The sequence below is a fragment of the Acinonyx jubatus genome, chromosome C1 (genome assembly GCF_027475565.1).
Source record: "Acinonyx jubatus isolate Ajub_Pintada_27869175 chromosome C1, VMU_Ajub_asm_v1.0, whole genome shotgun sequence".
NCBI classification, from domain to species: Eukaryota; Metazoa; Chordata; class Mammalia; order Carnivora; family Felidae; genus Acinonyx; species Acinonyx jubatus.
In genome coordinates this window covers 141,726,751-141,740,294 of record NC_069381.1, presented here as the reverse complement: position 1 = coordinate 141,740,294, position 13,544 = coordinate 141,726,751, and the positions used below count along the sequence as shown (strand labels likewise).

At 40.5% G+C, this 13,544-nt stretch overlaps 1 protein-coding gene across 4 annotated transcripts in view; it reads right to left on the bottom strand.

The window, feature by feature from the left end:
* Positions 1-13,544, bottom strand: part of GALNT13 (polypeptide N-acetylgalactosaminyltransferase 13) — a 565,714-nt gene that overhangs the window by 529,952 nt on the left and 22,218 nt on the right. For 2 of the 4 annotated variants that reach the window (XM_027055741.2, XM_027055740.2), the window contains exon 1: positions 9,258-9,396. The exons of 1 other annotated variant lie outside the window; for it this stretch is intronic. The gene's annotated coding sequence lies outside the window, so the exon portion shown is untranslated. Of the gene's footprint in view, positions 1-9,257; positions 9,524-13,544 lie in introns of those variants that run through there. One more of the 4 variants, XM_053215089.1, reaches the window with a different exon arrangement.

Here is a 13,544-nt window from a genome sequence, read left to right as displayed (position 1 = left end):
CTGAGCCCTGGGCCGGCCAACTGCCAACTGACCACAGGGCCCAGGCACACAATTCTAAAAGTAGACAGAGGTAATGAGATGTGAATTTAGCATCCCCAGCCTCCTGCTAAATGACCCAGATGCAGAAGCTAGCGCGTCTGTCTCTTACCTACTCAGAACTAACTGATGAAATGAACAGAAGCTCTTTTTTTATTTACTATTCAAAAGCAGTAATAATCTAGTCCTGCTACAAGTGGATTTACTAAGCCATAGAAGAAGACCATTTAAAGTAGAGCGTACCATGAAGAAGAAAGGGAACAAAGGAACAAGGGAAAGATAGGGAAAAGAAAAAGAGTATTGAGAAATAATAAACACATTATTTACTTAAGAAAATACAAAGGCACAGTGACAACCTAGAGGAGATGAGTAACATCTGAACCACGATCAGGGACAGTCTGGCTTCTACCATTTTTTAGGACAAATGACATTTAGTCCCATTTGAGACTGAACTATCAAGATAATCAAAGATTATTGAGGCTTGAGGATTCAGAAAAAAAGAGGTGGAATTCCTGCAAGAAAAAGGGAAAAAAAAAAACTGTACTGAATTTTGATACTGGGTTCGTTAGTAATCCCATAAATCCTTCATTTCATTTATAGACTCTGAAAACAGCATTGTTTTAAGTGCAGATCTTTAGTTTAAAAAAAAAAAAAACAGGCTGGGGAGCCTGGGTGGCTCAGTCAGTTAACTAGACTCTTGATTTAGTCTCAGATCATGATCTCACAGTTCAGTTTGTGAGATCAAGCCCCACATTGGGCTCTGCCAGCACTGACAGCACAGAGCCTACTTGGGATGTCTCTCTCTGTCCCTCCCAGTCCCTCCCAAAATAAGCATTAAAAAAAAAAAAACAGGGGCGCCTGGGTGGCTCAGTTGTTAAGTGTCCAACTCTTGATTTTGGCTCAGGTCATGATGTCACAGTTCGTGAGTTCAAGCCCCAAGTTCAAGCTCCTGCACTGTCAGTGCAGAGCCCACTTGGGATTCTCTCTCTTTCTCTGCCCCTCCCCTGCACACTCACACTCTCTCTCTCTCTCAAAATAAAAAAATAAACCTTAAAAAAAAAATCCAGGAAGGTGGAGTGACTCATTATTGAAGGTATATAATTGAAATAATTTACATAATCTAATCAACTTTCAGTCAGCCTAAAATATTTATTTTTTTAAAGACTAAAGAAAAATCATTAAAACATTGTCTTAGTGCATTAAACAAAAATAGTAAGCAAGAGAAAGTTGCTGAAAATCAACCAAAGCTTGCAAGGAGAAAATGTATTGTATCATTGATTAATACATCAGTTTTGTAGATTACTAGTGATCACAAATTAGCAAATATTCTATCCCAAAAAAAAACTTAAAACACATGGGGAAAAAATCCAGAAATTTCAGCAGGACTTCCCCAGTGCTTTCATAAATATGAACATTTCTTAATGTAATTTAAACAATTATTAGCAGTATCACAGGAAAATAAACTATTTATTAGATTAGTTACAGATATAGATCTCAGTTATGAATTGAAGTCTATGTAGAGAAATCTTATTCAGTTATAGATTTAATTTTTTTTTCTTTCTGCCTGCATCACTATGTGTTAGTTTCTTCTTATTTGGGCGGGGAGGGTGGGAGGGAGCAGTGAGTATCTAAGTAGAAACAACAATGTGCTTGGAAGAAATCTACTCCAATTTTTCCATATCCATTGTCTTCTTCATAATTGTCTTTTTTAATCCAGTGCCATGACTTCTAAAAGGCAAACATTTTGTCTCCAGGTCTAAAAATCCACCTTGTTGTTCATGTTTTCTTCCTTCATTTTTAAAGGTAAAACTTACTCAAATAAGAAACAAGACATAGGAATCTGGGCTCCGTTTTCAATTCAGCTATTTCGAACTTTGTGACATAAAGCAAGTTGTTTTATTAATAATTTCATCAAAATAGCACAGTCCTTGTCCTGTCACTTACCAGCTTAGTCTGGGACAACTTACTTAACCTTTCTGTATCTCAATTTCCTTGTCTATAAAATGGATGTACAATAAAACCCACCTTGGAGGGTTGTTATGATGAAATGAATTAATATATGTAACACTTAGGATAATGTCCAGAACAAAGTAACTTCTTTCTTCTTTAAATAAATAAAAATTAATAAGTTAACCTGAAAAAATGATGAGTTAGATCGGTTGTCTAAAACATCACTGTATATCAGAATCATCTGGAAAAGTATTTAAAAAAATAAATTCCGTAAACTCATCAGAGACAAATGAGAATCTGTATGAGTGGGATCTGACAATCTATATTAAAACAAACACACACACAAAAACTTCGTTAGTTATTTCAATGTAAAGACTGGTTTGTTAACAAGGACAATTTAGGTACATTTCACATACCCCCACCATCATTTTTTTTCTCTCTGGTGGCCACAATAGTCACTACCCAAAGAAACTTGCCATTTAACAGCATCAGTCAGTTTTACAAAAGCAGTTAGTTTAGCTTTGGATTTCTCTTTCTTACCTAAAACAAAACTTCTTTGTCCTCACCAAGGCCACCAAAGAAGTAAAAAAGGAACAAAATGATCCCTAAGGCTAGAACACATTGGTTAGTGGGGAAGGACAGAGGAGTAAATTCTTGACACATGTTCCCTTATTTCTGCCAGGCATTCATTCATTCCTTGTCCCAGGACACAGATTGGCACTAGCTGAGTGACAGTGATTTGCAGTTAAATACCAGGAAGGAACAAGTCACCCCCAATTCTCTAATCCTTTCAACAAACATTGACACTGTAAACTGAGGCTAGAACGATTGTTAGCATCTTTCCCAGGTCCAAATTTTATTGCCCAGGCCAGTGACTAGTAAGAGAATGGAATAGCTAGCTATAAGTGCTATGTAGGTTTCATGAAGTCATGGATATGACTACCATGCTGGTCTGTGTTCTCTGTATACACAGGGTGCACGGGGTAAATAGGATATTATACTGGTTCAGACTAAGAAGGTTCCTAAGCATCAACTACAGAATATGGTGAAATGAATTACCAGACTGTGATAAAATTTTCATCAGTCTTTGTTAAATTTGAAAATTAAGTGCAATGTAGAAAAATGCACAGGAAGCTAAATATAGTTCTTTTAAGAACTATATTTTGATATTCAGTTCTGCCATCTTAGCTGGTGTTAAAATGCCCACTCTTTTATAAGATGATGATGATATAAGTAGACTTTTAAAACCATTCTTACCATGCAAAAGAAAATGTTCAATGGAGGCTGGCACTCAATTTTTTAAAAATTTTATTAGTCAGTGAAAATGTCAGACTGAGAACTACTAGTGCACTGGCTTCAGAGACAGAAAAGAACTGATGGGCTCCTTGGCACTAAACCATATTAGCTGTGTGCTTTTGAGTGAGTGAGTCCTTGTTTATACAATGGGGACAGTAATTCTACTTACTCCTCATGTGGCTATGAGGATAAAATGTGGCAAGACCTATCAGATGTTTACGTATCCACAGTACAAGGACAAAGTAAGTATCCAATAGATTTTAGCTCTTTTCTCAATTTGTAACTCAATTCACCATTTTTAGCTCCCTCATAAATAAAATCAAATGGCTATACCTCCCCAGAGATTTGTTTTCCAAGTATGTTTTCCCATTTTTCTTTCATCAGAGTAATGGTAGTATTGCATAGGGGTCTTGATAGTCATATAACTCTCATCCTTTCCATCTGAAACTAATTATATAATAAAAATCTGAAGAAGAAATTAAGTCAGTTATTATGCTTCTGATCTACAAGAACACAATCCTCCCCATATGTCAAAATCCATTTTTTTTAACAACAACAAAAAAAAAGAGGTCCTGTACTTATAATATCAAGGCAATTAATATTAGGCAAGAGATTAAATTGACATTTACTACTATCTCTGAGGTGTAATTTGGATGATTTTGAATGTTCAGGCTTTGCTTTAAATTCTGCTTTCTGTTTATAGTGGCTACTGAGCACATGTATTATGATCACCAAAATGCCAACTAGCAGTTTAATCACACTTCCTATAATGTTCTACAAGAGCTTAAATAAGATTTAAGTGACATCAATGTAGTTTAATGTATCCAACAGAATCCTAATTAATTCCACATCATGTTAAAACACTGATATGCTATATCTTGGACAGTTCCCATCTATCTTAACAGTAAGCAGTTCTAAAAAAAAAAAAAAACCAAACAAACAAATACAAAGAAGTCTGAGTATTTAATATGGGCAGTGTTTTATTTTTCTCACATAACTAATTATACAATCACAAATATGTTCATATCTAGGGTGGTAACAGTCACTATTTTCTCTCCATCCCTCTCAATGAGATAGATTTTAATGTTTATTTATTTTTGAGAGAGAGAGCACATGTGCACAAACACACAAGCAGGGGAGGGGCAGAGATAGACAGAGGGAGACAGAGCATTTGAAGCGGGCTCCAGGCTCTGAGCTGTTAGCTCAGAGCCTGGCGCAGGTCTCGAACCCACAAACCAGTGAGATCGTGACCTGAGCTGAAGTCAGATGGTTAACCAACTAAGCCACTCAAGTGCCCCATAATGTGGAACAACTTTTAACAAATGATATTTTGCAGCTTGCTTTAGGTCTTTTGTTAACGGTGGAAAATTATAGTAGAGTAAACATTAAGAGAGAACCCAAGAGTTCATGAGGACAATAATTATATGTGCACACTTGAGTGAAGTTGGGCCCATACAGGAAAGGCACATCTCCTTATTTTAACTAACATTTTAGGTGTTAGGACCCAGAAATCTCTTAATAATCTGTAGTCAAAATTTTTCAAAATTACGTATTTCAGCTTAAATAAATAGTTCCTGAGTGACATAAATAAAATAAAATTAGAAAATTCATATCTAAAAATGAATTTCAGCTAATTCATTTACAACGGAATTGGAACATACATTAATCACACAGATCTCTTTAGCCACCTGTAATTACTTCTTGGTAATCAAGCAAAGATACATTAAAAAATATTTTTATGGTATACTACATTGAAAGCATATACACAGGTCTAAATCTGAATCCAGGACAAACAAGTATCAAATGAATAAAGTCTACCTGATTTATATTTTGCTCTAAAAGGTAACTGTTTATAATGCCCTGAATGGATGATCAACTACTACTGAAATAATGTGTGCATTCATTTTCACTAAGTTATTTGAATTCTCTAAGTATTAAATTTCAAAATACAAAGCTGGTCTCTTCAAAAACACACATGCCTTCAACTGAATAGCAGACATCCTTAAATAATGTGATTTAAGATAGAAATTGTAAATTGAAGTTTAATCTGTTAAAATGACAACAGGTTTATCAAAGCAGACAGTACCAGATCTTTAAATGTGATTTATATGTTTGAACAGATACTTAGTGTGTATGTGTCCGTGCGAGGATGTGGGGGGTGATATTAAGAAAGGCCATGAAATAGATTGTCAGAGTCAATATGAATGCATATACTTAGTCTTGATTTGACGTTTCGCATGTGTTTATTCAGATGACAAGAGCAGAAGGAAGAATTGAGAACCAAAAACCAGTTAAAATTCTTTTATAATTAGCCATATGGTCACTCAGATTTCAAAGTAGTGATCCTGTTAGGCCTCATTAGATTTAAGATGTGTACATGTTCCTACTACTGATAGCAATTTAAACCCAAGAAGGTCATATATTACAAGTCACAGTCAAGAATTTCTTGTTTATTGCAAGAGGTGCCACTTGAGAATACGATGTCTAATAACACCAATAGTTAAAGGACAAAACTGTAGAGATTGTTCATTTTCATAAAGCACAATGAACACTTATCAAAGACATGTGGCATTGTTATTTGTTTCCCATAGTGGACTTTATTCATGCTTTATTCTCAATAATATTCTTTACTTTTACTTGGTGTTATTCCAAAACACCAATATTCTCTTCATTTGTCCAGCCAGAAAGAATAAAAATATTCATTTATTGCTTGTTCTCTCACCCTCTCCCTAAAATGCCAAGATTAAAAAGCTGTACAATCTCTATTACATGGAAATGTTCCTGTCAGAACTACTACCTCTGAATGAACAAAAGGAAGAAAGAAAGAAAGAAAGAAAGAAAGAAAGAAAGCAAGCAAGCATCACCACTTCTAAAAATCTATAAGCAAAATGAAACATTGTATTTCACTCTGACAAAACTGTTTAACTTAAAATTAATGCATAGGAAGTTAAAAAGTTAAATTTGTCTCAATATTATCAGTAAGAAATCAGAACCTATCTCACCCAGCAGCAGAATTTCCACCTTCAGTGTGTCTTTGCTATTTTTTAAATGCAAAACATTGGGTACAGTATCAAGCCATCTGTAAGTAACATTTTTAAAACAAAACTACCTTGATCACGCTCCTGTACAATACTCACGGTAAATCCTCAAATTTTTAAAGAGGTGACTACTCTATCATCAAAAAAACAACACTGAAAAAAAAAAGAAAAAACAATACTGCAGCTTATGAATTCCTACCAGTACCTTGTATCAGGAGGCACTATATTTCCAGGTACTTTGGCAAATTTTCATATGTATGTAGCATCACACCTCTCATATATATTTGAAGCAGTAAGGAAGCCTATAAATTATTTAAGGTAAGTGAGTCAGTTTGAAAGATCAATTTATAGCACCCAAATATTTCAAGCTGATAGATCTGCTCTTTATGTTAAAAGAGAAAACTTTTCACTTGTGAAAAACCACAAGAAAGTATTCACTAACAAATGATGTCATGTTCCAGTTTGCTTTCTCATAGGAAGATTAAGAGATGCCACCTATCAGAGTCTCTAAAATCATTTCTTCAATTCTGCAGTGACTTGTTAAAGAACAAGTAAAGACTTGTTCAGCCAAGGTAAAGACTTGCAAAGAGGCAAATTCAAGAAGTGAATGAGCCAAAAAGGCACTCAAGTTTCAACATGGCTTCTACTAGTAGTCCTCAATTCCCATTCATAAAACACTAAATAAATGAAACAAACAAGAAAAAAAAAGAGGCATAATTCAACTTCTTGTATGAAGCTCATTCAGATAGCTGGGTGATCAAAGCCTATAATTAGCTGCATGCTAATCACTCAAGGAACAAGTTTTTAATAAGCATTTACTAGTTTTCCCACACTGTGCTAAGGTCTGTGTATCTGAAACTGCATCCGGGTCCACTCTGCACTCTGGAATCCAGAATTAATCTACACCAGCAACACTGTACTTCCTTTGGAAAGGCTTTCTTTTCTTCCTCCCCAAACCTGATCTCAGACACAGTGCCTCTACTTAAGCAAGCGGCTTAAGCCCTGAAATGGGATGAACATCACACAAACGGAGAATTAAAAGTATTTATTTAAACAAGCAAGAGCAGCCAGAGAAAATCCTCATTGGAGTTGAAGGTGGGCAGGGGCATAAGGAAGAGATGTGGAATCCCAGCTTGTGGCAAACAGTGCAGAGAAATGCACATTTCTCATGTTCAAAGCCTGCCTTAGGCTATGAAGATTCTCCAAATCTATCCATTTGTGAAGTCACTCAAACAGGGTTTCAACATAAAGGTTCTAATTCTGAAGGAGAGAAGGAGTTTGTAGAGATTAGGGAAAAGGAAAAATTAATAATGCAATGCAGAAGTCACGATGAGGAAAAAGGAAAGATTGAGTGAAGGCAAGGAGAATGACCTGAGAAGGTGAAAGGTCCAAAATATGTCACCAGTAGGTTGACCTTACTTTTCAGTGTTCTCAAACAAGCTGGTTTCTTTAACACTAGAGGGCATGAATGCAAGGAAGCGAGCGCACACACACACACACACACACACACGCACACACACACACACACGCGTGCGCGCACACACACGGGGAGGGGAGCGACCCTGAGCAAAGGCAGCCTTCATATAAAACTAGAGATCTGGGGGCCCAAAGAAAACCCGAGATTTCAGGCGTCTCGGGAAGACAAGTGTCTTTACCCTGCAAATAAAATCACCACGCTGTGTTCCTAGGAAGAGTGACCGCGACCTCTCCCAAGGAAACGGCTCAAGGATTGAGTGTTATGGCAGTTTATGGCAGATAGTCCCCAATGCTCCTCTCCTCCGCTAGCAACACCTTTGCCTCACAAAAGCTCCCACCCTTTCGAGGTTAGTTTTCCCTGGATGCCAAAGCTTTCTGTGTTTGCCTACCGTCTCTTATGTGGCTACCTGTAAAGGCTGGAGGTGTAGGCTCTCTACCAGGAAATTCAACTGATCTTAGTCAATTTACGGGTTGAGGGGAGGGACGCACGCCGCTTTCACCGCCAGTAGCCTCAGTGCGCTCCGGCTCTCTGCCGCACAGGGCCCTCGGACCCGGGCAGGGGAGACTGGCCCTTAAGCCCTTCATTCAGCCCCTGTGCTCCATGCAAACCCACACAAGGGCAACCCCCGCATCCCCTCTGGCTCAGAGCAGGGAGATCTCTGTACCTGGAGGTGCCCAGAGGTGGGCCGGGGCGTGCTCGACTGGCCGGGGCGCCTCGGGATCCGGAGAACAAGGCAGGAGAGACGAAGGAGGCAGACGGAGACAGGCAGCGAGAGGCAGAGAGAAAACACGCCAAGACGGAGAGACAAGCGTAAGAGACAGGGTAACAGGAATAGACATCCCAAGAGATACAAGGAGGAAAAGAATGGAAGAGAAGCAGACCCGGAGGTCGCAGGGGGAGCCAGAGTCAGAGAGAAAGTCAGAGAAAGAAACTGAGTCAGAGACAGAGACTCACAGAGAGAATGAGGTCGCGGGGCACCGAAAGAGAGAGGCAGAAAGGAAGGAAGACAACCGTCGAGGAAGATACCCAAGCTCTAGTGCGTCCCCGGTGTGAAGCCTAACAGGAGCGTCGCGCACAGCCAGCCCCGGCCGCCCGCAGCTGGTGGGGAGAAAGTTGCCCCCGCCGCCAAGCGCCACCAGGGCGCAGAGGGTGGCCAGCGCCCCGGATCTGAAGCGAGTAGCGGAGAAAGGAGTAGAGAGCGGGTGGCGACAGAAAGTTCCGCGCCTCTCGATCCACCCTCCGCACCTGCAGCAGCCGGCTAGCACGCTCCGAGCTTCCGGGAGGCAGTCTCGCCGGGTCCGCGGGCGCCCCTACCCCCCGTCCAGCCCGGGGCGCTGGACGCGGCGACCGACACTCGCTGCAGGACTTTGCGGCACCCACCCGGGCACCCTGGCCACCCGGAGGAGACTCGCCCCAGACAATTACGAGGAAGAGAGGGGGAGCAAGAGAGAGACGGAGACCTGCTATCGTGGCCAAGGATCCCGCGAAGAGGGAACGGCAGTCCACGCACGGGATTCAGCTTCTGACCCAGCCCGGCAGGCGCCCGCCGGCCGCGCCGAACACCGGGTGCGCCGAGCCCGCGCTCACCTGGAACCCGCGCCGGTCCGCGAACGCCGCGCGCAGCCCCGTCTCCCGCCCGCGCCTCTCTCTTCACACTTGCCCTGGAGCAGAGCAAGCCGGCTCCGGCCTGGGCCAGCCCCAGAGAGGCGCCCTCATAGCGCAGCGGCGGGCTAGAGGGCTCCGGGAGCGCCGCGAGAGCGGGCGCCGAGGCCGAGGAGGCACAGGAGACCGAGCGAGGGCTCCTAGCACATTGTCACCTCAGCAGAGCTGCCGCCGCCGCCGCCTGGTCACTTCGCCCCCGGCCCCCGCCCCCCTCCCACCCCAGCCCTCTCCCTCCCAGCCCCTCCTCCTCGCGCGGTCCCTCCCCCTCCCGTAGCCCCAGCCTGGAGGCCTCTCACTGGGCTAGTATCATTTACGTAACCAGCACCCCCCAGCCCTCCTCCCTCCCCGCTCCCGCTCCTCCCCGGGCTGGGGCGGTGTGCACCGAGCGCGCTCCAGCTGCTCCTGGAGCTACTGCTCCAGCGATGTGCACAAGTCCCGCGATACTTGGCAGGCACGGCCCCCAAGAGCAACTGTGGGGTCGGCTCCTCTCCCCCACAGCGAGCTTCGCGGCCCCTGGCCATCCAGGGTTCCCATGGTGGAAAAGCAGGCTTGCACACACCGTGTTAGCCCACTGCACCAGCGAGCCTCTTATAGGGGTGCTAGAGGATAGGAGACTGCCCTCGGGGAAAGCTGGGGCAACCCCACCCCCGTCGTAGTCTCTCCAGCAGAGAGATGCTGCGGGGGAGTTGAGGTTTGGAGCCTTGAAGAAGAAAGGACAGACAAGAGTTTGGCCTCTTGTCCCTTACAGTTCTTTCACCCTGACAGGATTCTAATGTTCTGGTTGGCGACAGCTGCGTCCAGCCTGCACCGTGTAAGAGATCTGGGAACGCAAAAATGCTTCCTTGCGCTCTTACATTTTTGAGGGAAAGTAAAGAAAAAAAAATAAAAAGTGAGCCTTTGAATTCCTTTCTCAGTCAACGTGGTATGGGCTTTAACACACTCATGGACGCACCTTGAAGTGCCGGAATGCTTGCATTTCAAAGTAAAGTTAATGTGAAGCCATTCCTAAGTCAAGTTAATGTATAATGTAAGGGGAAGTCTTTGGTACGAAATGAGTTAAAATGTACGTAAGGATCTTAAAACAATGCCTGGCACAAAGCACAGACAAGACTCGGATATTATTAACATCTGATGACTTAGGACCTATCCCTCACTGCCATGTGGGAGGTACTCTTCTAGGAAATGGCATTGCTGAGTTCAAATCCCCACTTTGCCATTTATTCACTGTTAGCCCTTGGTTACTTTTGGCCCTTGACTTTCATTGGTCTCAGTTTTCTTATTTGTAAGAGAGAGTGAAATAGGGGTCTTTTCCTCCTCTCCCAGAGTCACTCACCTGTGGTAGGTCCCTCTTCTTAGTTTATGTGGCAAAACTGGGGGAAGATAAAATAGCTGCTTCAAAAATATTAAGAGCAATGTTGTATATATTATTATTTTTATCTAGTATGTCAATGACACTCTTGACTGTACTCATAAAAGGAAATTTCTAGAAATGTTATATCTTTTCATGAATCAACTATCATCTAAATTGGTATGATATGTTATACTTAATGTCTTCTCTTACATTGTCGATCCAGCCACCCCTTCCAACAATCAATCAAGGAGCATCTACCAGAGGTGATTCTATGCATGTATGAGGACACAGGATGCCACTCCTAATACCACGAACACTCTGGAATTTCTCTCTATTACTCCCTCTTGGGAGTTCCAATTCTACCATCAGTCTACTCACCTCTAAATGGCAAACTGAACAAAAAGTATGGATCAGCAAGTAGAAGATTGGGTTCTAATGCTGGCATAGCCACCTACCAGACATGTGTCCTTTGAAGACGTACAATCCCCCATCCTTACATTCTTCATCTCTTAAAAAAGTATAATTCCATTTTGCAACTTTTGTACTAATATTTTAACTAAAGCAAGACGCATAATTCTGGTGGATAAAGACTGTATGTTGAACAAGATATTTAAGTAGTTTCAAAACATCTCCCTGGGAATTATTAACTTTTGCTTTATAACAAACCATTAAACAAAAAAGCAATAAAAACACCTACAAACACAGTATCTATAAATAAAACATCTATAATTTCTCAAAGTTCTGTGAGTTGTCTAGGTAATTTTCTTCTCTGGCTGGCTTAGTTTGCAGTGGATAGTCTAGTATGGCCTCACTCACATATCTGCTGGTTGACCAGTTGATTGGGGGCAGGGCTCAGCTGGGAGGGCTCATCTTTGTTCAACCTGCTGTTATTCTTCAGTAGGCTAGCCTTGTTTTCCTGACTAATGGTTCATGCAGGATTCCAAAATGCAAAAATGGAGTGCAACCTCCAAGGTAGAGCACTTCAAGATTATGCTTACACATAAGCTCCTTCTAGAGGAGCTCCTTCTAGAGACTAAATTTGGTAGACGTCATCTCTAACCAAGTGATCAAGGTTAAAATCATCAGTAATAGGACCAGGTGAAATCATGAACCTCACGATGTGATGTACGAAAAAGTACACAATGTAATTTATTCCGTATTTCAGACCAATAATAATAATAATTGACTGCAACCATGAGAAAAAGCGAAAGAAAATTCCAACTTGAGGAAAATGCCACAAAATATCTTGTCTGTACTTTTCAAAAATATCATTCTGATGAAAATTAAAGAAAGGCTGGAGAACTATTCCAGACTACAAGAGATTAAAGAGACATGACTACTAAATCCAGTGTCTAATCAAGAATTGGATACTGGACTAGAAAAATAAATAGCAACATTACTGGATAATTGGCAAAACAGGAATAAAGTCTATAATATCTAATTTATAGACCTTTTATTTATGTTAAATTATAATTAATTTTGTATCAATATTAAATTTTCGCATTTTGATAATTTTACTATAGTTACTATAATGAAATATTTGGGGGTAAGAAAGGCATAAATCCTGTGTTTTATTCACAACTTTTCAGAAATACCTATTGAGAGAGTGATGAAGGAAATGTGACCAACTTTTAACAGTTGGTAAATTTAGATGAAGATTACTAAGGCATTTTTTGTAGTAACTTTGAACATTTTTAAAGTTCAAATTCACTTTAAAAATGGGAAGAGAAACATTCTTAGCTTCTCTTACAAAAATAAATGCAATAATTTATGTGACTGAGTGTTAAAAGTAATAAAAATTTATTTTGTAATATTTTTTCAAATAGAAAGCTAGGAATTTATCTTTAATCGGTGAAGAGTTATTGAAAGCATTTGTTTAGATAAACAAGATGGTCAATATTGTGCAATTGGCCATCTATAAAGCATAAAGTGACTTAGATGGAGAATATACTAAAGACAGAAATGAGTTCAGCAGATACAACGGACCAACCTGTGATTAACCAAGGCCCAAATTAAAATGGAAAACAAAGGGTGATGTCAGAAGAATAGATGATGGATGATGAACAGATGAATGGATGATGAATAAGAAAGAAAGGAAGGAAGGAAGGAAGGAAGGAAGGAAGGAAGGAAGGAAGGAAGGAAGGAAGAAAGAAGAAGGAAGGAGGGAGGGAGGGGAGAAGGAAGGAAGAAGGAATGAAGAAGGAAGGAAGGCAGGAAAAGAGGGAGGAAGGAAGGAAGGAAGAAAAAGAAGAGACATATTGCTGAAGTTTGATTGTCAGGTTTTGAAAAATTATTAGCAGTGAAGAAGGACAAACGTGTTACATTACTGTGAGAGTTTAAAATTGGGTGAGTGAGAGAATGGAGATACCATTATTTAGAGATGCAGGAAACAACTTTGTTTTCTAAAATAAAAAAACTAAAAACTTTTTTTACAAATTATAATATTTCAGTGGATTCTCACTATTTTTAGGATATAGTCTAAAAGCCCTAACACATCTTACAAGAAGAATATTTATATTCTTGATCGTGCTTATCTCCTGAGTGCAATACAATGAGTTAAGCACTGGAGTAGGTACTAAAAGAAAAACAGGAAAATGAAGATAGCCCTCATGAAACTTAGAGTCTAGCCCTTTATCCAGTGAATATGTATTGAACGTTTACATCATACTCTGGGAATACAACAGTGAGCAAAAAGATAAAGACTATACTTACATGAATGCTACATTTTAGTGTA